Below are 24512 nucleotides of genomic sequence, written 5' to 3'. Positions count from 1 at the left end.
TTTTTATTAATTACATCATCAATATTATTCTCGTTCAGACGACGTTTGCGTAAGTGAACTGAATGAATTAGCGAATTTATCTTCTTTTTTCATACATAGAATTAACATAATTGAATAGTCAATAATAACGGGAATAATACAAAGTGTTTGTTCTTCAAGTTCTTATCCTACTACGCGCTCTCATATAGTAAAATGTAATAGAACAATCACACCACCTAATTTATGCTACTTCCTACACATTGATAAGTGTACAGATCAAGCTAGAGACTCGTGCAGGTGCTGTGCCTGCGGTGTGTCGCGTAATTACACAGTGGCGTATCCGAAACTAAAAGTAAATTTTACGAGAAAGTGTTTTTTATTATAACAAACCTGATTTTACTTTCATAAAAAATATATAAACGAAAAGTTTTTTTATATGTTATGTATATTCATAGTTTTTCATCAATCTAGAGTTTGAGCTCTCAAACTGAACAAGCTAGAGATGTCTTTGTACGGGATACCCCATTAAAAATCCAGACGAAGGCTGCGGATGAACGTCTAACGACTTGGATGCTCGGTGACCAAATGTAGCCTTCGAATACTAATAATAAAAACCTGGAGGTACTCATCATTGATAAAGGACAATGTCTCCAAATCCTCAATATCAAATAATGGAGCTAATACCCCAAAATCCTCTATTGTCCTTCTCGCGAATTATATCCTTATAATAAATATTTTATTTGTGAGGTTATGTCTCTAGATATACAAACTTATACACATAATTTTAAGGTAACTTTTGCTATAACAAATTGCGCGCAGCTGTTTGGACATGAACTAAACTTTGAGCTCGGATTACTGATAAAACAAATTGTCACCATCAATAACATTAGTACGTAAATGTGGAAAAACTTTTACTATTAGAAATTTTTCGAAATGTACATAGTTATTTACGAAAATGTGTACTTGAAATACATGAATAATAATTACATAAGGGCCTTTACTAGTGAGTTTTAGAAGTGGGTGACTGGAATGAATATAAATTTCATTTGTATAAACAGTTATCCTTCATTTTAATGTTGATAATCCTATGAAGTAATACAGGATGAAATTCCAATGGAAAACTGATTAAAAAAGACAATTTTAACTATGTTATTAGTAAAAACCATCAAACTAACTCTCGGTATTGATTGGTGGATTGTTTTAAAGCATATCTAAAACATCTTAAAGTCGAGTGCTTAGCTGGGATGAAGTTATAGAAATTCTTGACACGTGTAAAATTTTCCAAACCATTATATCATGATAACAAATGAGGAACTTGTAGGTAACTTCGTTTATAACATAATGAAGCCTGAAGGAAATATTTGAGTCACCAAATTACTATTATACACACACACACACCTTATTCACAATTATTATGAAAGCAAAATTGAACAACCAAAAATGGTTTTGCATACCTGCGGTTTTTAGGAATGTACGTGAGATGCGGATGCTAATGAAATACAGAAATTAAATTACCGAGATGACCAAACGCTAAAAAAATTTATGGTAATAATTTTTTATGATATTTCCTAACTATAATGGAGACATGGATCTTTCGTAACCTTTATTTGGTTAATAAAAACATTTTTACACGATATTTTTAATATTACTTCTGTATTAATAGCCAAACGTTTGGCACTGGTATTAATACTTGCATAACTTTTTCCAATGGATCCTTTTATTGAAAAAAAAAGGTGTAGTTGAAACAAAATTGACACTAACGAACAAATATACTCGTTTCTCCTTGTATCTCCTCAAATTTTGTCAAATTTTGGATTAATTCTATAATTAAGTGTGTGATAAAAACAATAATGTCAAAATTGAAAAAATAGAACCATTTTTCTTGTATGGCATCAAATTTTGGAGTTTATCAAAAAGAAAAGTGTGTGGTACAACGAAAAATGACACCAATCAACAATTTAGACTTCTTGTCGCTTAAACCGCCTCAAATTTTGGTTTTTTGAAACATTAAGTGTGTGGTAGATACAAAAAAATGACTCTAGTGAATAAATAACACATTTTATTGCTTGTATCTCCTCAAATTTTGGGTTTTCTATGAAATGAACAGTGCATTTGAAACAAAAATGACACCAATCAACAATTTAGACTTCTTGTCGCTTAAATCGCCTCAAATTTTGGTTTTTTGAAAAATTAAGTGTGTGGTAGATACAAAAAAATGACTCTAGTGAATAAATAACACATTTTATCGCTTGTATTTCCTCAAATTTTGGGTTTTCTCTGAAATTAAGTGTACAAAATGACTTTGATGAACAAAATGAAACTGTCGCTGCTTGATTATTGGAGTAACCCAAGTAAACATTATAGTCCACACCGTGTACGATTTTAATTCTGACTTTCATGTGAGTATGGACAAGCTTCAACCAGTTGTATACAGTTAAATCAAGTATTTCAGTGTCTTTGGTATTTCCACAATTCGAACGATTCAAATTTCTCTCGTGTAATTTATTTATTAGTACAATTCATCACTTCCCATTCAAATATTGATGAAAGTTAGTCACTACTATTTAATCTGAGTGTTAAATAGATTCAGGAACTATAAATATTTTTCCATGAAACCGACAATAACACTATTATTTAACTAAATTGGGATTTACCTAGAGAAATACGTAAATGGTATAGTTAAAACCGGAGATCGTTGTATCTACCTCCGGCTTTCAAATTATGCAATGTTCATTAAAACTTATGCGTGAAATTATTCAATGATTCTCCTATGTTCCGCTTTGTTTAAATCAAATTATTTATAGGAATATTCACAATGGAATGTATAAAAACAAATAATAGAAAAAAATTTCTTATAACAGATTGTTTGATTAATAGGTAGATGACTTAAGAACCTGTTGGTTAAAATTTGATTCAGCATTCATTCATAAAATGTTTATTGGGATCTCAATATTTTCATTTATCTAGTTTTGAACTTGGAAAGTTGTCTTATTGGGATGGGATATTTACTTTAACATTATCGAAATTATTTATAATGATGTAATTATCATATATTATTTAACGCATACCTACTTATATGCATTTCAGAATTTACCTTTTCTTTTTTTTATATGTTGGACGCGGTGGGTCTTGCAAATGAATGAAAGCAGCGCCTCCAACCCCCTACACTCACTCAATGAATAGCTTCTACCGTGAATTGAGATGTCAGAAAATACTTTACACGAATTTATCAACAAAAGAAACTAGTAAATATTTCACGTTGTGTGTTGAGGAAGGTGTCAGAATAGGCGAAATGGACAGAATGGGCAGATAGTTCAAAAAGACGCCACCGCTTCTAGTTCGATAATAATACACAAGACATTTATCGGGCCAAAGCTGTTTATAATTGTTTGGTTCCTAAATACAGTAACAGTGCTGGGGATAATTGGACTATTAACAAGGGGTTCACATCAATTAACTCGACGGTTTAATCATAACAAATTTATATCAAAAGACGTTTAAAATATATTTCAATACATTATTTCAAAGTAGTACCATTCATCTACAAAATAATATTTTTTTTCTTTATATTATCGATAGTTGGACGTAGTTAAACAGAAAACGGTCAACCCACAAATGATAAATTTTGATAATTTGAACTTGATTGAAGTTTATTGATGTGCCTTTTAAACCTAAAATAATTAAATTAAATTTAAAATTTAAAATTGATTTTCTAATGTAGCTGCAGCTGTAATGGTATTATAACATGATAATTTACTTTAAATTCCAAAAATTTTGGTATAATTTACAAATTTGTGGGTTTTAGAGAAAAATATTTTGACAAAAGATGGTTATGTGGGTTGGCACGTCTCAGGTAAATAAAAAACTGATTTTTTGAAATATTTTATTGTACTAAACCGAAACAAAACATCCAAGAAAATATCTTTGAAGTCCATCCGACTCTATATCGAAGTCTAACTCATTAATGAATCCATCAATGTCTTCTTGGAGAGCTCGTAAAATCCGTATAAAAGGGTTTTGCATCATCTGAATTCATCCAAGAGGTTTGGATTCTTTACGAAAAATTAAAAGTTATGCGTAAAATTGTAAGGAAGAAAACGTCCAACCCTCTTGGACGATTTCAACAAAAAAATAAAAGAATTTTTTACGTATTTCATTTGGTAAAACGAATCCAACCCACTTAAGATATTTCAACAATTTATTGTGGTAGAAAATCAAATTAAAACCAAATTTGTTCTGACGGAATACATCCAAACCACTTGGACTTATTGTGAACATGAAAATCTCATTTTGTAATTATGTGGGTTGGAATTTTACACAATATCGTTACAAAAACATTTGATTTGACTTTGACTGCAATTTATTAAAACGACATTTTTAAAGTTTGTTAAAGCAAAAACTAACGAAAATATACTTTGAAGATACACGTTAAGGTTTTCCGTCAACGTCACTGACTGGGCTTCACTTCAAAATTGTTAATATGATCTGATAACGCAAACCTGGTAGGTCCATCTACTCTTGTGAAACCAACGAAGGAATTTTAGCGATAGAATCAAGAGGAAGTAGAAGAAGCTGTATGAAAAATAGAGACAGCGAACAAGAGAACAAAAAAGAAAAAAGAAAAGAAAATAGTTAGAATATAAAAAGAAGAGAATATCAAAGTTTTGTGAGAAAATCAAAAGCACAGAGACATAAGAAAAGAAGAAATTGAAGAGACAAGTAAACTTGACTGCAGCAAATAGTACAGGAAGGCAATAAAAACTAAAACTCAGATACTTTTACGCTTAATTTTGTACGAAGTGGTTTTTTGTGATTTCGTTAAGGTCTTCGATTGTTTTGATCAATTATCGTAAAATCATCATATTCTTTATTAAATTCGGAAAGTACCACTTCAGATTTTTCTATTTCGGCTACTGAATTTTCTTCTCTTTTCTTTTAATCACTTTTACTAATAATTTTATCGAAAAAACGTTGTAACGCCACTGCTTTCAACTGCCTAAAATTTAGCTAAATGCAGGTTTCTATTATTTGATATTTTTTCAGATTTTCCAGTGTTAAGTGTTTCTATTCACTGGGGGTATGCAGAGAATGGTTCGTTCCGGTGTCCATTGTTACATACCACCTTTTATCACATACACTCTTTTTGTGTTTTTGTGGGACGAATTTTAAAGGAAAGTGAAATCTTTGAATGGATCGTTAATTGCTCATATTTCCTCAATTATTCATCTGAAAGCGAAGAAAAAGTTGAATTTTCAGTTTCAACCGTCACAATATCTTGTGTTCGTCTAGCGATCCAATCAGAAATTTGATTATGGCATCAATGTTTTACAATTTCTGTAACGTGCTGAAATTTCCGACAATCATAACTGTCCTTAAAAATTTGTAGTTTCCGGGACTTGACGCAAAAAATTCATTCATAACAATGTTCCTAATCTCCCCCACTTCTCATTTGAAGAGATATACAGGGTGTTCCGGGACTAGTTGCAATAAAATCATGAGTGGGACCCATTTCTGCGTTGAAGGTCTTAGAAGCTGCGAATTCAAAACCTATATTTTCTAAATTATACATTCGAACATTATGAATCTTGTGATTAACAGCCCCGTAACTTTTACAGGGACAATCTGTACAATCTAAAAATAGCAAAAATACAGTTTTCAATCAATTTTTTAAAAAAAAAGGTACTCTTTGCTTAATACGATAAAACCTATGGTTTAGGAGATATGTAGACTTTAAGATAGTTGTACTTGCCAAGAAAACCGTTTGCCACAAAAAGACATTCTGAACAAAACCATCATCAATTGTAAATATGGTTAACCTACAAATGATCAAATACAAATAAAAAAATATATAATAAAGTTTCGAAGTAGGCACTTTGTACTTCTACACACTTCTGGAGTCAACGGAGGATATTTAAATGTTTACTGATGAAGCTGGTTTCACACGAGACGGTTTTTTTATTCCCATAATTTACATTTATCGACAAATGAAAGTCCTCACGGTACAATTCAAACAAAGAATCAACATCGATTTGTGGAGGCATAAATTTCATATGTATAATTTAGAAAATATACTTAAATATACGAGGGGTTGTAGCGGAAAATTTTTTTATGTCGCGGTATTATTATAGTCGAAATTTTCAGATGTAATGATGGTTTTGCTACCTTTTGAGATTTGAGACGGAATATACCCAATGAAATAAGAATAATTCGCATTAAATCCGTAGGGATAGAGCTGAGAACAGCTTTTGGTATTTCCTCTCTAAAATTGCCTCAGTGCAAATATTGTTATACAATAGTTTCAGTTCTTTTTCTTCGATTTTACTCACTTTTTCTTTATTCTTTAGAAATTTAATGATTAGTACTCTAGTTTCAATACTATTTGTACTGATTTAAGTCATTTGTTTATTTTCTACTATTTTGACTCATCTGATATCATATCAGATACCTTTATAGTTTTGTAGCTTAATTACTAGCTTTTTTCGAATATTTTTGTTGGTTTTTTGGTAATTTCCTACCAATTTTTTAACAATTTCTCTTATTTCGAAATATTTTTGTTGATTTTTTCGATCGAGGTACCGATGGCGAAGGGGCTGAAACCATTCCGTATTTGCTCGAGCTTTTGTTGTTGCTATTCGTCCAAGTTATTTTTAATGATTTAAAATTTTGATCCTTAATAAAAATCTAAACGCTTCAACCTTTCCAATTAGATACTTAATATTAACTATTCAGGTGTCGCAATTGCGGTTTCCTGGGTTGATGGTCAACATTATTGTTTGGGAACAATATACCATTATCAATCAACGGTAAAGTACAAAGCAGCATTTCATTCACAGCAGCAACATTTCGTATTCCTCCGAATGTGTCATAATTTTTGTAAAATAGCCATACTTTCTCATGATAATATCTCTGTTCAGATTGGCGATTATTTCTTTTCAAAAAGTAGACATCCTGTTTTCCTTTTTTTTTTCGGCAAGTTGATAGATATAGCTCTATGAGGGTCGTCTTGGAAACGCCCCTCAAAGCCATAAGTAACGCCTGTGCTCATTTTAAAATATATTACGTGCCATTTGTACATAAATCTACTTGTCACAAGTACTTCTTATCCCATATGAAAAGAAAGCACCTCATCTAACAATAGGGGAATATTACCTTTGAGTAAACGGTTGCCGATTGCCGTAACACTGATTTGAAACGGCGATTTTGGTGATTTACCACTTATGCTGATTCACCTGGTATAATAGATACATTGTTGCCACTACAACATCTAGCCTAGACAAAAATTCATGGTAATTTTTTATCATAAGTCTTTAACATTTATTGATTTATTGATGGTACTGGGCGTCGTATAAACATGATTACTTTTTAAGGTATTAACCTCCTATCCAAACTAAAATATCAGGTAATAAGTATGTAATTACGTACAACTTAATTGAGCATCCTACAAAATATTGGACGTGTGCCAGATCGAATTAACAAATTGAAACATTGTGTAAAGCTTGTTGAGACTTGTCCTAACCAGCAATAAAATTTTAACTTCTGTTATAATCTGCCAACTCGTGATCGTGGTTGTCATGAAGATTAGACAACTCGTGACGAAATATTATGCAGCAAGGGATTTTAATTATTTACGTTGCTGGTAAAAGGCAAAAGATCAACGGAATATAATATCCATACTTTAGACAGTATTTATAAGTGTCATCCATGTAAAATTTTGTTTTTTAAACCATTAAAATTGATTTAACATCCAAATTATTAGTTAAATCATTGTACAATAAAAAATATCATCCTCAGTCAGTTTTTAGAAGGTCTGTATTATTTATAAAATTGTGAATGGATTTAGAAATCTAGGTTTTAATTTGTGGAGTTTCCGTGTATTATGTACTCGGACTACCTTTTCGTTTACCGGAAATATCCCCGTCCCGAGTTGGCGTATCCTTATCAGAAAGGATTAAAAACCGTCAAATTTTTCACTTGTTCAATAGAAACGAGAAATTTGAATCTAATAATAATGAATGTTTGCATCGATAACAAAAACTGACAGGATTTTTGACAGTCAGACATTAGAAAGTTTTATGCTGTGTTTTTATTGTTTATGTGAAATATTTTTTCGTAGTCAAAGGAAAATATTAAAAAAAGGAAGTAAATAAGTCGAAATAATCTTAAACATATGATATATATATATATATAATAAATGACAAACGTTAAATGCTTGATGTCAAGCTAAGTAAGATTAATGTAAATGTTTGATTCTGTTGATTCATTATTGTACCAAGAAACCACATGGCTGCAGATTCAATACTAGAATTAACTTCATATGATTTTTTTTCTTACGTTTACAAACCCAACTCCTCCGAGCACTTTGGCGCAAATTTGAAATGAAAATATTAAATATTAACTTTTAAAAATATGAATTACTAATATTATTCAACCTAAAAGTTGTCCTAAGTCTTTGTTTTCGTTTCTTTCTTCCTCCAAGTGGTTTTTCAATTGATCTTTTTTACATTTCTCTTTTAATTGAATCTATTGAAAGTACTGCTTTCACTGAAACTGTATAAATTTGACATCAATGTAAGTTTCGCTACCAAAGAGGGTGGTATGGGTTGACAGGCAGTAACCGTGAATGGGAGGTCCGGTGAGGCATGTTTTTAAACAATTGTGAATATAGACAGGATTTATGATATGCTAAAGGTAGGAACATTGGTGTGAAAAAAGATTAAATGATCTTTATCTCGATATACATGATGAGGAGGTTTCTTCAAGGTCTTTATGGTAACCGAATATAAATTTGTTATGAAACTTTTATTGTCCTGGCAAAAATTTCAAATTGTCTACGTTTTAGTCTACAAAAATTGACTCGCGTCAGTCAACAACATTTTATGTTAATTTATTTAATTTAGAATTACTATGTATCATCATGCAGAATATACGTATTGGAGTCCATGAGTTCTTAATCTAACAAAGAAAGAAAGATTATTATTAACTCAGCATTCGGCATTGCGAGAAAGTCGAACGGGCGCCAGATCCGGCCTTTATGGTGGTTGTTCAATCACTGTGAAGCTATATTCGTGTGCAGTACCTTTGACAGCGAAACTTTGTGAAATTGAAGCATTGTCATGAAGCAATCTTCTCGCTGATGTAGCTGCGCATTATTCTGATAATTTTTTGACGCAACCTCGGTCATTTTTCAAAAGATCTGAATTATTATGAATTCAGGTTAGGTAACCTAACCTAACCTAACCTAACCTTACCCAACTAAGTAGTTTCCTTTCAATCTAATATTCATTTTGTTTCTTCACGTAAATCCATAGTAAATAATAGAAAATTACCTTTTAAGAAGCGCGTTTCATCCAACTCCCGTGATAAATAAAAGTTTGATGGTTGGTAAAACTTGAGTATTCACTATTGAAATCTGTCGAGAGCTCTCGATCTTCGGCAGTAACTTACAGTGATGCACGGTCGCCTGTGACCAAGTGTATTGACTCGTTTTTATGCATGCATGAAACACGCTGATAATGTATTATTCTTATTATTTAATGTTTGCATTCGCGGTCACGTACCAACTGTCTTAAAGCACCGGATCAATGGTTCGCCAATACTGACAAAATGACGGAAACGAATCGTTTACTTATAGTTGGTAATTATCAGCGTCTGTCTTTTCTCGTGCACTTTGAACTTGACAGTTTTGCCGAGAGGAATTTATTTAGTATGGTTGATTAGATTAAATTTGTCATTTTTGAAATCCTAGTTACAATAACATGTAATGATCTAGAACATGCTAAGAGAAATCAGAAATCCCAAGAATTACATATTATCTTTGACTTCCTACAAGACATAAAGCCATAAAATATTATTTCATTGGCTAGTTCCTATTCTTTTTCTTTCAAAATGGCTTTCATTCGCTCTATCCTGATTTTCCCAATACCAGAAATGGTACTAAAACTTTTTATTTTTGAGGAAAGCTAGTCGCGTCTAAAAAGACGGATGTGGGCAAACTGGAAATGTCTCAACATCCAAAAACTCACAGAATTGTAGCCTCTCGTTCATTTATCAGATGATACCAGCGCACTATATCCACTTAACCAAACAATAACCTTGGATTAATTGACTCATTTCCATTTTTAAACTCTTTATAACAATTTTAAACAGTTTTATTCCATTAAAAATACTATCCCACTAAATAGGCTGTATGTATTGAAATAACGTAAATTTGGATTTGTAGCCAACGGGTTATTCTGTAAAAATTTCAAAAATTTCATCCCCTAATGGCACGAGAAAGAATAATTACTCATTTACAATAGAAGAAGTAAAAGTAAAAAATATTTTTTCGATGTGAATCGCCTGTGCTATAAATTTTTTTCTTTTTTTTTTTTCGAAACCATTATATACGAACGGTGACCAAACAACTTAACAACAAACCGCCCAAGAAGCCGAAAGAACCTTGATGGTGTTCTTTTTCCATTGATCCAACACCTCCCATCACAAAAGGTCCATATTTCACACTTTATTGGCATTGTCAGTGTCTCAGTATGACTCCAGAAGTATTGCTTTTATATATAAATTAACACAATAAGTAAATATTTTTCAGACCAATGGAATGTTTCTGTGCCCGGTCGGCTAGGAATTTCTAAATAATTGATTGATTTTCGTCGCTCGTTACGAATTTCCTAAATCGTCATTGTAAAATTTTCTGTGTTTCGCAATTCATTATATTAGAAAATTAAACTTTCATTATCATTTTTTATCACTTTATCAAATTTATTATGTCAATTGTCATTTTCTTTAATGGCGTAGTTTCTACTTGTCAAATGTCAAAAAATGACAGCTTCAAAAGTGACGTTTACCGAAATAGCGGGCTGTTCAAAATAACACCTCTTATTGGAAAATCCTTTATTGTATGACCTGAATTTCTTCATACTATTTTTACATATTGTTGAATCTACGTTTATTACAAATTAATCTTCTAAACGGTTCAAAACCGATTCAAAAATTTATCGCCAGTTTTTTCACTATTAATGCTTGCAAAGAATAGTTTTTTGACTACTGGGAATGATTATCTTTTCTATAAAGTATCCTCCACCTAATGTCAAGTCTATCTTCTTATCTTGTATCATTTGCTACTACTACTGTTATCATATTTTACTCATATTCTTATTCTTAGCATTTCTTCAATAGTTTAAAACGTCTTTTAGTCTTTCTCTATCGTAATCTTGCGTCTCAACAATTCCTTCGATCAACATCAATTTCAAACCAAGTATTTAATTAATTTCAATTTCATATTATCAGATAAAGTTTCAAAAATCGTATACCATCAAAAACCTTATTTGATATTGCGATTCAAGTATCAGTTTTTCGATTTTGTTCTTTATATTAAAGCAAATGAAAATGACAAAATTGTCAGAAATTGAGTTGTCAAGCTTAGTAGGAGTTGATTCGATAACGAGATGAGGTATCAAAACATGTAGTGTTGTGGAATAAAGCGGTTGCTTCAAAGAATCCCCGAACGTTTTTAGGTAATGGACCACCGAATGGACAGTAATGGTCAGACTACAACCACACTGAGAAATAGTATTTATTAATTGTTCAACGTTTCTCTAATAGAATAGACGTTGAGACAAACGATAAGACGATGAAACATCCTTAATTATCCTTTATTAATTTGGAACTTAAGATAGTAATATTCTGATCGTATCTGAACAATAAGAATTGAGAAGTAATTTACCTCTTAGAAATTAGAAACTTGTACCGAGAGAAAGAAATCCTTTATTGTCAAAAAATTTGTAGAAAAACATGTAAAAACTAAAGAACAAAGTCGTTTACAGAGTAGATGGCATTTTCCAGTAAATTTTTCGCGAAATGCGGGAAAAGATGATATCGATTTGATTCCAATTGGCTAGTGATTATGCATTTTTTGCATTGTAAAATATTGAGCCCTCAACTAATTCAACGTGGAGTAGGTAGGTAAAGGTCTTGAGGCTTATCCTCTATTAATTTGGAACTTAAGATAGTAATATTCTGATCGTATCTGAACAATAAGAATTGAGAAGTAATTTACCTCTTAGAAATTAGGAACTTGTACCGAGAGAAAGAAATCCTTTATTGTCAAAAAATTTGTAGAAAAACATGAAAAAACTAAAGAACAAAGTCGTTTACAGAGTAGATGGCATTTTCCAGTAAATTTTTCGCGAAATGCGGGAAAAGATGATATCGATTTGATTCCAATTGGGTAGCGATTATGCATTTTTTGCATTGTAAAATATTGAGCCCTCAACTAATTCAACGTGGAGTAGGTAGGTAAAGGTCTTGAGGCATATCCGAGATCAATAAGGGCATAATAAACAGTTAAAGAGGTGGATAAATTAAGTTCTTTGGAACCTGATCTCAGCGCAAAACAGGGGGAACTTAATTTTTGAGAAAAAGCGACAATATGTAACTCCCATTTCAATAAATTGTCCACACCAAGAATTTTACAGAATTAACGACGTCATTGGTGGGGTTATTTAATAAAAAAGGCGGAAATGTATTTTTATATGATAAAACTTTAGTTTTAGAAACGTTGTGATAAAAAAGATTAGAATCGCACCATGATTTAAGGGTGATTAGGTCACAGGGTTGCTCTAACAGAAACTAGTGTCTGCAAATAAACATATTTTACCACTGATATCTAGATAAGTATAAAAAGTGTTAATAACGTATAGCTGCTTATTCTTTTTTCGTTTTTTTGAAATTAAACTTTCTTTTTTATCAGTGTAAAACGTGAGATAGTTTCTACATCGTGTCCTGCAGGCCAATCCGCCCGCCGCTGTGAAGACGGTGATATAACCAACCCAAAGCGGTCGGTGGTATATTTATTGAATTGGTCCTGTGAAGTTTTGATTTCGCAGGTAGGTAATAATATCCGTCGGTAAGTTAGTATGTTTTGTTAGTGAAAATATTCTGACCGTAATCATTATAATCTCGTTGAGATGGCAGATAATATTACTGAAACAATATCAGTTTTGAAATATAGGTAACAGAGAAAACTGGACGGTACAAAAGGACTTTAGAAGAAACGAAAATATCAAGCATTGATGGAATAACATAGAAAATGGATGGAATTGGATACGGAGATGTTATATGACCCATGAAAAGATATAATAATAAAACAAGAATAAATATTGATGGATTTTGGATAGAAAATGTCCTTTTTAATCTATTTGATAAATAGAAAAGATTTTATACCAAATTTGAGACAACATAAAATTCATTTACAGCTTTAAACCAGAGTTTCTCAAAGATTGGGTCACGACTAGACACCAAACCACAGAAAAATTCTTTTTTTTATCTAATTATCCAAGAATACGAGGAGTGATCATGAATATATCCTTTTGTCTTGAAATTCACGATAGGTTTTAAAAGGAATTGTTTTAAAACGACTGTTTGAGCTAAAAGACCAAGCCGTAGTATTTCTGATAGAACAACCACCATCTAAGATACTATTTTTCGTATTATAGATATATTCGACGATTCCTAGTGATTTGGTTAGTCATTACGAATTGAATTTATATTTGCGAAACCGTGAAAACAACGACTTTTTAAATCTTTCGAAACATAACATGAATTAATTGAAACTATCAATTCCAAACCATCTATCGGGGCTACAGGAAAATCCTTCAAATATTATGTGGATTAAAGATTCTTTTTCTGTCGATAGTGAAAAGGAAGGAATGTTGATAAACAGGAAATTGATATTTCATGCGACACTGACATTACAACTGATTAATATTTGAAATATCCAAGAATGAACGATCAAATTTTTAATCACGTCGAAACCATCACACATCTAGCATCCGTCGTCTTTTGACATGTACACAAATACTTTGGGACTCAAAAACCTCAAACTTCCACTCTCTTGCGCCCCAATTTTCGTATTTAGTTAGTTCAACGTCTCAAAAGAGGTGTCGTAACTACCATCGTTCCGAAAAGTCCAGCTTTTCTCAACTTCAAGTACTGAAAAGCAAATCCCTACATTTTATTGAATCGTCTGATCAATATAATGCGTTTATCTTCGGCGTTAGTTGTATTTCCACGGTACGTCGAGGTATTTTCAATTCAAAGGCAATGGTACGTTAACTTTTGCCTAGCTTAAGAAGACTTGCGACTACTGCATTAGTTTCAACTGATAGTTCATTGGTTTCACACTTTTTAATAGTTACAAGTCTGAACGAAAACAATTTGTATACGAACCACTGAGATCACAATATGTGAAGCAAAATTAGGTTTATTTAATTCTGGTTACAAATTATTATTAAAAATTTTAATTTTACCATGCATCTATTTCAAAAGTTTTGTTCTAAAAGTTTACTAATTCGCTTCGTTTTTCCGTGAATCACCTTATATGAAAATTAAAAAATTCTTTGGTGATATACCGGATATTCAGCTTGTGTCAATGACGAAGTTAAATATGACTAAGTAGATATTTTTACAGTTAAAAACAAGTTAAATTAACAAATAAATGTCCCCAATAAAGTCTATAAACCATAAAACAAACAAATAATAGATTTCGTTGCATACCAATCACTCCACGTATCCCAAAATAAATATTTACTTTGTATAATGTTGTTTGACTTAAAATTTCTCGCTTATATCGAGAACTTACTTTTCGTAACTCCTCCGTATTATAACAACGGTGGAGCGAGTGGCATTTCCGGACGCATAAGTGTCGTTCTACCACAAGCAAATCACCATCACCATAAGTGGGTCAAGTCATTGAATCCTATCTAAATTTAATATCAACGAACTTTTCGCCTTGATTTCGTTTTAGAGAGAAAAATATATTATGAGGTATTTCCGGTGACAAATGATTATATTAATTCGGTTATTCGGCATTGTCTTTTCATTACCAAAAAAGGAAAAAGTTGAGTTAATCATTTCCACCACTGTACATAGACATAAATGATTAATATTACAAGTAATGCGGATCAAAAATAAGGTTAGAGAAACAAAATTGCAGCATTTTCAAGTGAATATTGTTGAATATTAATCTATCTACAACTTATTATCATAAAGGTTATAGAAACCAATCTTTCGACGCAATTTTCACTTTGAAATTTAGGTTTTCATAACCCCAAAGGACTTTTAAGCGCAAGTGTCTAAATTAATACAATCGTCAGTTATGTAATTTGGTTTCTTAAATCTGTACGTCCGTCTTTGAATTCTCTGAACCATTTTGCCATACACCTCACACAGTTTGGGAATGAATATTCACTGGAGGAACGAATATATTTGTCTTTTTATAACAGAAAGTTAAGAAAACGCCGTGGATTATATTCCGTTTGGAATGTAATATTAAATCAGTCATTGTAATGTTAATCCTTAAAGTGAGTGGGCTAAAAAATGACTAGTCACTTTTGAAAAGAAAATTTATGAATAATTTTGCTGAATAAGTGATATATAGTAGCAGATTTTATTGATATTCAAACTCATCATATGATTAAAAATATCTTTTTCCATCAATCAAAAGAATAAAGTTATAGTCCATTCGTTCAGTAAAGTAATTCTTATAACTAATAGCTTTTTACTGTATCTTGATCTTTGAACATGGATCAGAACACCAAGAATCTTAAACTCACAAAGAAATACAAAAGCTGGATGTGAAACGATATTTTTAATTTGAATTAAACCTGAATAAAACATACTTCCTCAAAAGTCTGCCAAGATAAATCGATTAGAGACTTTTTTAAAGGTTCTAATTGGGAAAAGTCTTGGTTCTATAACTTATATTGGCGCTTATAAAGGTTTATTCCACCATAGTTTGTGTCAAATATTCCAAAGAATTAAACAAAAAAATTAATTTATTGAAAACTAGTTAATTTCTATCAACGATGCTATTCTGAATAAATTCGCCATTAATAAAAGAATATATGTCACTAAACAACTTAATTTGATGCCAACTTTTATTATAAAAATTATAAAAAACTATTTCAAACAATTGGTGACAAGCATATTTGTGAGTTTACTCTGGATTTGGTCAGCCCGATGTATAGTTTCCTCGACGAGAGGTGTTTAAATCAGATTCTACAAACACCGGACACAGATATCGAATTTCTACGATCAATAACGATTTTGGAAACATTTTAGAATAGGGTAGATGTAATCTGACGCATCAAAGACCCAAGCTGTTGTTTTTACAAAAAAAACCAGGCGCTACCGTTCTGAATTTTGAAGATAACGTAAATAATATGTTCAGGTATAGTCAAATAGCCAAAATTGCCCTCAACCCATCAACAATGGTCAAACTCATCTATTATTTCTTGCCCATCTGGAGCTCTGCTCGCAAACATAGCCTGAGGATGCTCAAGTTACGAAAACTTACCGTAAACTGGGATAGCTTAGAGCAAAGATTCTACCACGGCTTGGATCATCAGAGCTATTCAACTTAATCACACCTAAAGCAGCATTTGCAAGATTTACTCGGCAGACAGTTCATGAACATAAAGTTCGCTTGCAAAGTTCAAATAAACTACCAAGGCTTGTCTTTCCTCAACACCACAACCTACGGAATTTTAAGCCCAACATCCCCATAAAACTCCACATTGCAAGCACCAATCGATTTACGTGAGTTTAATGGGGTTTACCTTTTTGTGCTTACTTTTTACTTTAAAAAACCATTGAGAACGCTTCCCAGTTCTTTTCTATATGCAAAAGTCTGGTACTGGACCAAAATTTCAAAATTTGGGCCTAAGACAAAGTGGTAGAGGTAAAATAAATAAAAATTTCGTTAAGAACTTTTAATAAAAAATTCTTTTTTGTCAATCTCTACAAATGCTCCGTTTTTTATGATACCTTTATTATATTTACAATATCTGTATTGAGCAGGAGTGTCATTTAACCCATTTTACCTCACAATTCAACTACTTTAATCTATAGAATTCCATCGTTATTTAGCATACGTTCGACAAAAAATTTTCTCTACTGAAATCAATTACGAAAGCTTCAAATATATTTCATACGATTTATACATTATTCGAAATGAAAATGTCACTTTATACATTCATTTGAAGAGTTCCACAAATCGCTATAAAATTACTAGTATATCTCAAATGAATGTTTCTGCTGCAGACACTCAGTTCAAAAAGCTGTAAATCAATATTGAAAAGTTCCATAATGTGCTCAAATACCTATAAATGTGCCGACAAAACGCGACATTTTGCATCCTGTCGTGGGAACTCAACGGGTTAAAATAACAGAACCGAACTCTCGAATTTCAGCCCATATAACCTTACGAAAAAATAGCTGATTCAGATGAGTTTCTAAATATATTATTTCCTAATTATTCACTTTCCAAAGATAGTTTTATTCAAACTTTTATTCAATTATCCAAACCATGGCTAATCATAACGCTAATACATTGCATTTTGGATCAATATTTTCTTCAATTGTTATCTGTTTTTGACTCTATTTGTTTGAGACAGATTCTCTTATGAATCTCAAATCGTTTCCTTTTATTCCTTGTTTGTTTATTAATTCCTGTTTTATAGTATCTATTTCCAGAAATTTCTTTTTGGTCATTGAGCTTAGCAGCTTTCCATTCACTCAGTTAAATGCACGTTTTCAGTCTCACAAGTGAGACTTAACTGAGCTTTTACCAGCAATCTGCACAAGCTTGAGAACGTGTGAAAGTGAGGTTAGGGACATCACGTTGTCAAATCTTGTCAGTCAAATAAGCTCAATAATTACAAACAGACATTGAAGTAAATAATCTTATTATTCTTTAGTTATTTATTTAGTTAAGGCACATAACTGAGTGTCTCAGTTCACTTGAATGTAAATGGAAAGCAACTAACAATTGAATTATTATTATTATCTTCTTCTATTCTTTGTTTTGTGTTGCTTTATATGCAAACTTTGTTTATTATCTTCTTTTTCTTCATATACCATTACCAGTCAGGAGTAATCATCATAACTTTTGAAGGAGCGGTCCTAAATAAGTCAAAAACAAAAACACTCTTCTTGAAATCGATATTTTTCTAGACCTCTCGTGATGTGGCCAAAATAAACAAGTTTTTTTTTTTTTCAATTCATCACGTCTTTCTCTATTCTCCTCAGACCATCTACATTGTACAAGCTTCTAGACCATACAAGATAATTGGGAATACATAGCGCTTGCTCTTAGCTCCAAACTCCATTGAAGCTTTTTGATCTTCAGTAACTACACACGGACCTTTTCGATTAGAATTTTTATTGCTAAGTCAACACTTTTACCTAGAAAATCGCACCTCTCAACTCTTCTTTCCAGTCTTTCTTCTTCATATGTAATCTGCAAAGCGCGGTTTGTTCAATGGAGTGCCGTTAACTCTTAATCCGCAGGCATCATTTTCTAGGGTTTTGGTGAAGAATAGACATTGAAAAAGAATGGAGAAAGAACATATTTGATTTCCATTTCATTCGTCCGTTCGGATTCAGTTAAGACGCATTTTGATTCAAGTATTTACCAAATCTGTTATTAATCCATTTATAGTATCATTTTTTAGTGTAATATTGTAACTTTTTACTTATTAATTGACCATTACATTTTTTTTTGTTTAATTCACCTTCTCCGTATGCTATCATTATATTATGTTAATTTCACTAATTATGGTTATCCAATGTTATAATATAGATACAAAAGACGTCATCATACTTTAAAAAGAGAACAATACAATAAAGATATAAGCAAACTAAACCGCTGGAAGCTGGATTTCCATATGAAGCGTTTGTCGACCACAAAAGTTTCATAAACAAAGATTCGAAAAGCGATTTTTCGCTAAAACGAGGCTACTAACTAATTAGGAATATTTTGTTTCTAATATACATACTTTTTCTCTATCCTTACCATGCGAATCTCCCAAACATCCAATACCAAATACTACTTTCAATAAATTTTGTTTTAGTTTCAATTTTACGTAAAATACTTCAATATTTTTCCGTCGCAATAAAAAGAAAAATGTGTCGACTGGAGCTACGGCTATACTGATTAGTTTACAGTAGCTTTTGATTGTTGGCATCCACAACATCGTCAGTCTCATAACGAAAAGTACATTGGGATCGGAAATCGCACTTGAAAATGCATGCTATCCAATATCGTTTATAAGAAAGGGCTAAGTATTTAGTGTAGTAAAGTTCCAACAAACCCGGTAAATTCAAAATAAAGATTTTCCTTCAATTTTTATACCGTGCGATGTCTTTCCACGTATTAAATAACAATTGGTGCAAAGATTATAGAAATTATTAATATATATTTAAAGTTTTTTGCGTGTACACCTTTTTTTTTTTTCTATGAACCATACTACAAATAATACGATTCAAGGTTATTTCTCTTTGACGTCTGTAGATATAAGATCCCATGACGTACATTCATTTCTGTTTATTGTTCTGGGTTTTTATACAGTACAACTGACATTAAAATTTTCGTGACCACAATCTGAAAACCATTGAGATTTCTACCAGTTTTCTTAAATCAAACGACGTGGATTACTAGAAACGGCCCACTTATACGTTACGGATTTTCAAGAATTATTAATAGAGTTGAGCAAGAAAGTTTTGTATTGAAAATGAGTTCAAAGAATTCCTCATAGACTCACTTCTCATGTTTGTTAAATCATCTGATTCTTTCTTTCGGATGAATATGACTATAAAATAATCGTGAGGAAGGTTAAAATATATCGAAACGTCGAATATTTACCAATAATAAAGGTCGATTGGTGATATTACAATTGATAAATTTCCTAAAGGTGGCTTGTGGTATCTTCTGCCGTAATCTTATCTTCTTATGAAATAAAAAACCAAAAAAGAATCTTTCTCTCTTTTCTTGACCCAATAATTTTATTTTCCTGTTAACAGAATGACCGTTTTCCTGTATTTACTGATTAGGTTAGTCGTTTTTATTATAATTTTTTTAATAGTTATGTTCGCACAGGCAAATCCCGGACAAGTCGGAAATTTTTTCTGCGCACATGCGGTTTGATTCCTGATTTCCTGTTCCGTCTATATCGCCTACAACTTTTGAGAATCGAGGTTATGACATAAGGACACAGATTGCTTGAAAAGTGATTGTGATTGTTTTAGTTTTTCTCCTAACTTAATTGCAACTGGCTCTAAATGTTCAATGAACTCTACTTCATTATACTGGTATACAATTACTTCTAAATAGTTATAATTTTTATTTTCCACCCCGGTGAATCTTCCAATAGAAAGCTTAGTTCATCGTTGGTAAAACTATTATATTGTTTTCATTATATAGAGAACTAAAATAGATATTTTTAACTCGCCGTTTTCAACAGAAACTATAATAAATAACAGATTCAAATCAGCAATAATCATAAATTTTCACTAGTTCAAATCCCAAATCAAGCAAAGCTTTCTAATTATTATTCAAATGCGCTAGTCTACAGCTCAAAATTTCCTACAAATCCGCGGAATTTTCTGACTGTCAGAAAACAATCACCAACTACTATATCTTGTTCTGCAAACGCCTGACCATTCATCAGCTGTGAGAAATTTTTTGTTCAAAAGACCAGTGCCCATGCGTCGGACAATTTCTAACAGTTTTTGACTGTTCTGCGAAACTATTTGGCCCGACTTTAGCTACCATAAACTGGAGTTTAGACCAAGTATATTATTGTAATCGCTTTAGCTTTTGATTATGCAACGCCGCAAAATTCTTATTAACTCAACTTGGTTAGTGCCAGTTGAAACGAAGCTCAGAGTTATTTTGTTTTGTGAAGCTACATCTTTCCACTGTTATATCAATGGTGTGTTCCTTTCCAGCTCCGGACTATTCGGATTATTCTGTTTCTTTCTTGATATCCGTGCTAATTAGTTTAGGACACATTCCGTTTCTCTTCTAAGTGTGGTATTCAGTCGGTAATTTTCTCTGTAGATATGGTATTCCTCCTTCACATTCGGCATTAGTACGGCAAAAGTTTCTGCGTGAACGTATGAATGTTTTTTCTTATTTCCAACTGACATAAAAAGGACTTGTGCCATGATTGCTTTTCAACAACTTCCTTCGAATAAGGACATTTTATAAAAAAATTTCTTGAGGCTAGAAACCCTATTGCAACTCTGGTAAACTCGAATGATGACAGTTGTGGTGGTAGGTGGCGAAATAACAGTAAATCATACGAGTAAATATTTTTTAAATAACCCATATTGACCGATATGATCGTCCATTATAATAACTCCGTCAAAAATCATAATGTTTGATGTTTATTATTCCTGAGAATAAACCGAAGCGATAAAATTAAAAAATATATGAATACTAATAAAATTTTAACAATACAACCAGCTACTAAAAAAGCATTAAAAATATTGGTTGGCTTCATTTTAGATGTGGTCAATATTATACTCGAATGAAGTTCGGCTAAATTCTAGGTCAGGTTCAAATGTGATTTCATAACATTTATTGTGTCAATTTAATAATAGGTTCTAGTTTTATATTTTTTTAAATATTCGCCTGCCAATTGCTATTTTCTGCTTCTTTTTCTTAATCGTTTGTTCTTTTATGATTGTTCTAACTCATACATTAACGAAATCTTCTTTTTAACTCACGAATGGACATTTTTTAGGTCTGATTAATACCTTGATCATCCACCACACTCCTAAAACGAATAAACAGTCAAAACAGTGGATTCCAAAGGACAAACGTGTTTCCAAAAAGATAAAGACGGTTTTATCTATGGGAAAAGTAATAGCGACCGTTTTTTGAATAGTTATAAGATTGCATTCATCAACTATCTTTAAAAAAAGTCTAGATCCAGTCTTAGTCAAGTCGGAAACTTCATCAGACAACCCATTATGTTAAGTAACACACGTTACTGCTTGGAAGATAACTTCTTAGGCCTTATAAATGTAGGGTCACTGAAATGTATTTATTCAACATTTTCATTGTTACATTTTGATTTAAGTCAATCAAATTAACTCAAACTAACATTTTTCGTTACCAAAAATGCAGTTAATGCAAATGAATCGCGAGTTAGAATAAATGATTTCTATACTTGATTTTATACCATCCTTGACTGGTCTAAAATTTGCTCAATTTATATGTGACTGCGACTTTTTTTGGGTGTACGTGTTTATATCTCTTTTGGCAACATTGTTAGTTTTGTTTGTGGAAACTTTATTGTATACCAAGAAAGGGTTTACTATAATTAATTATCCAGAAAATATTGGCTGAAAAAGTAACAAAAGGTCTTTCAAAAACAAAATCGGGTTGTACTGATTTAGTATTTTGTTTGTCTTTGAAATACAGAGATAAGAAAAAACTCCTAGACTTGACAGACAGAAAAACAGTTTAAATATACAACTTGCAGACATTTTTTTTAAACAAAAATCAAGTTTTTAATTAGTTTTTTAGCTTAAACTGCCTAGTGTTTCATGATTGTAAAAAGTTTTTATACGAAATAGAAAAATCGATTCAAACTTCTCGAATTCATGGTAAAGTAAGTCACTAATATCTTTACGGGCTCCTATCAGATACATGAAGTTGTTCTACTACTTTTCTTGTGGTCTTATAAACCTGTCAACGTTTGCGAAGTTAGCAGCAATTGCGGTATTCACCTTGTGACGTTGAGTGAAATATTAAAACGTACCTGAAATTCTTCAGCAAGAACTTTTCGATGGTAACTAGAGATATCGTCTCTGACGGAGATGTACACTCGGTTTACTCGGTGATATACTGGTCATGAAACATTTTTTTCATTTTTAACATTTATTAGGTCGGGTAACTAACCCAAAAAAAATATTCTCAAACTTCATTCTCAACATATTACGAGGATGGTCTCAGAAGTTACCTAGACTGACCAAGAGATGGCGGTAGTTGCTTGTAAAATACCACTGTTTTAGAAAGTACACAATCTATACAAGATATGTTTAAAGTTTGAAGACGCCACGTTGTTTAGTATTTTTTTGGCAGTCAATTTTTAACTTGGAAAACTTGGTCATCTTCAAGTGATACAATGGACTGAAAAGGGAGCACCACTCTTCGAGCAACCGCTTCTGTTCAGAGCAAATATGAACCTCACTCGGTGCTCAGACGAGACTGTATGATATTAGCGCTCTAGGGACAGGAATTGTCGTGGATTACAACAATTCCAGAATTCCAGAAGCCTTTTCGATCGTTTTGAATAGCTTTCCGTGAGCGTTAAAAATAAAAAGGCGCGAACACGCCTTTTTATCCCCAATCTTATCTTATCTAAAGGTTTGTCACAATGGATTTCAAGAAATTCCAAGGCTGCACTCATTTCTCAAGGAGAAATCACATGTTGGAATCACCAGTAACAGAGCGTTTGATCCGGGAAAATGCGGAGTCGCCTACTATGCACACCAATCACCTGCTGCATTCCTGTTAAAAAAATCCGTAAAATAGAAAGAAGTGGTTTGAATTACATAAACTTCTAACCCTGTATACGTGTTATTGACAATTTAAGCATACGGACTCAATTTCGTTTTAAAACATGCTAACGTACTGTTTAAACAATGATTTAAATAATGAAAAATCCTCTATATTCGTGTAAATTTGATTGTTTGGGTTGTTGTTTGAGTAAATAAGCAATTTTACACAATGTAAAGCCTAATTACTAAGCAGCACACCTCGTTTACATGTTAGTCCTTTTCATTTTGCACCTATCCTAATTAGCGGTGAGTACTAAAAGAATGAACAAGAAAGCAACATCAGTCAGTAGCCCAGTGGGTGGCCGGTGTCCCTGGGTGTCTTGATCCTCGTTAAGCCACCAGCGTGTAACATTGGTTAATCACTTGTTTGGGGGGTGGGCGTCTGTGACAAGCTACGAGATTGAACTGATCAGTCCCATTCCCACGTCTACGACTCTGTTCTTTCGTGTATAGGCGTAGCAAGGGAAATTTTTAATGTAAAAAGGGAATTTTATATGTTATTCGATAAAGATTATTGCGCAAATAAATAAGGGGTATTTTAAAAAAAGTAACTAATAGAAATATTTTATAAAGTCCAAGTTAGCGAATTAGATATCAATCTACAAAAGTATATTCAACTATAATTAAAATTGAGTTTTGTTGCTGAATCGTCCTCTAACTATCTACATTCTAAAAATGTTTATATCAAACGTCGTTCCTTAAAAATCTGGTGGCGTCCAATTTAATATTAATTGTTTACCCCATTTGAGTACCAGTACCATTTAACTGAGACTTAATACCACTTTTTGAGGAAGAATCTTTAGCGGGAAAAGTAAGATTAATACTCAAATGCTGTTTTGAAAAACTTTGTTCTGACAACTGACACTGGGAGCAATATTTGTAAAGTAAGTAGGATGTGGTAATTTACTAGACTGTTTTGATAAACTGGTGACAGTTTTTTAACCTTGAGTGAACCTCTTAAAGGTTTACTCAAAAGAAAAAAATCAAAAAAACTTGTTAATAATTTAAATATTCATACTCGCTGGTAGGTTTATAAAGTCATCGATGAGCTTGAGGGCCAATACATGACTTGTTGCATATGGAGGTCGCCAACAAAAACGTCAATAGTTCTTGCACCAATCTCA

The sequence above is a fragment of the Diorhabda carinulata genome, chromosome 4 (genome assembly GCF_026250575.1).
Source record: "Diorhabda carinulata isolate Delta chromosome 4, icDioCari1.1, whole genome shotgun sequence".
NCBI classification, from domain to species: Eukaryota; Metazoa; Arthropoda; class Insecta; order Coleoptera; family Chrysomelidae; genus Diorhabda; species Diorhabda carinulata.
Note: the sequence above shows the minus strand (reverse complement) of the source record.